Source organism: Pteropus alecto, unplaced genomic scaffold (assembly GCF_000325575.1).
Source record: "Pteropus alecto unplaced genomic scaffold, ASM32557v1 scaffold103, whole genome shotgun sequence".
Lineage (NCBI taxonomy): Eukaryota > Metazoa > Chordata > Mammalia > Chiroptera > Pteropodidae > Pteropus > Pteropus alecto.
The window spans coordinates 13587817-13589360 of NW_006436288.1; the positions used below are offsets into that span (position 1 = coordinate 13587817).

General features: G+C 44.4%; 1 protein-coding gene across 2 annotated transcripts in view; it reads left to right on the forward strand.

The window, feature by feature from the left end:
- Nucleotides 1-846: 846 nt before the first annotated feature.
- Nucleotides 847-1544, forward strand: part of ETFBKMT (electron transfer flavoprotein subunit beta lysine methyltransferase) — a 6169-nt gene continuing 5471 nt past the window's right edge. For both annotated transcript variants that reach the window (XM_006912721.3, XM_015590077.2), the window contains exon 1: nt 847-1007. The gene's annotated coding sequence lies outside the window, so the exon portion shown is untranslated. The remainder of the gene's footprint in view (nt 1008-1544) is intronic.

A 1544-nucleotide genomic window follows, 5' to 3' on the forward strand; every position in this document is an offset into this window, starting at 1 on the left:
AAAATTTACACTGGCAGCTAATTTTTGGAAAGCAGCTAGTAACTTAATGAACACAGCTTTATTCACAGTCATAAAAACACCATTTTGGTTATTATAGAGGAAATCTAGGGCAGAATACTGAAATGCCAGGTGTATTGCCTATCAGAAATAAATATACCACTTATCTAAGAAGCAAATCATAAGGATACATCTTGGGCTGTTAATTGGAATGACAAAGTTTCATTCCCTTGTAGTAGTTCCTAGAAGTTCCAGTTTACGGGGAAAGCAGGAACCCCACTTAAAGAAGGAAGAAGCAGAGACCCCAAGCAACAAGTTCTAATTTTGAACAGGTGGCTTCCAGTTTATTTCTCAAACTACCAAGTCAGAAGCAGAAACAAGGTTTGCCTAGTTCTTGGTTTAGGGCAACTTCCCCCCACCCCCCTTTGCTGTGCAGGTTCAGGTTTTAATTGTCGTCAGGTGAGATGGTGAGTTAATTTTGGAATGTGTTGAGTTGAGGGACTGGCGGGATGTCTGAAGTCTAGTTGGAAGATGGACATATGAGTCCAGAACTTGACTGACTTAGGTTGCAAATCGATTTAGATTGTACATTTACTAAAATTATTATGAAAAGAAGGGCTTACGTTATGGTTTAATGGCAGTTCGACGTAGCGTCATAAAGGGCGTATACACTATTTTGCAAAGCACTCTATGCCTAGTGTCTAGAAATGTGATTGGCACAGTGTCATAAACAGTTCCATAACGAATATTTTAGAAATCAGAACCTGACGTTCCCTTCTTTCGCACCTCTTGCCCCTTTAAGAAAGACTAGGAAAGGGAAGAGAATGCGCTGCTGGGAAGGAAGGCGGGGCCTGCCGCCCGGGGTCCCGCTGCCGCCGTCCTGCCCGCGGCGAGCCTCAGGCTCTAGAAGCGGGACCCACTTGTTGTAAAGAATGCACGAAAAGACGAGCAAAGCAAGTGACAGACGTGCCCTGTGCTTTAGCTTCCCAGGGTGGTGTAAGCAAAGCCAGGTAAGGCGCAAAAGGCTGGCTGTGCCTGTCCCTTTAAGATCGACTCCTGTCCTTAGAGGGAAATAACACGGTCACCAACACGTTTGGAACTTACCCATTTGAATCTGTCTTCTTATCATTTAATGCATATACTAAGTGTCCACTACAGAAGCACATATTCATACCCGATTGGTGCTGGGGTGGTAAGGGCAGGCGCTGGTGTAGATGACATGGTGTTTAAAACCAAAATCTTAACATTTGTCTTGCCGTTGTTTTTACACCTTAGGCATGTGAGATTCAAGGGCTCTAGTGCTTCCTAACAGAATTAGTCCAAATGAGTTGTCAGGCCGTTAGCGACCCCTGAGATTCCCCAGGACATAAACGTGGGGGTAACTAACACTCACTGAAGTCTTCTTGAATTCGCACACAAGTGGCCTGACAGGCATTTTGGCCTGCCTGGTGTTTTGCTATTTTAGTCACCAACGTTTAAAGGTGGGAGCTTATGTGTAAATAGCTGGCTTACTTTGAGAAATTGGAAGATTTGGCAAGGCGGGCATT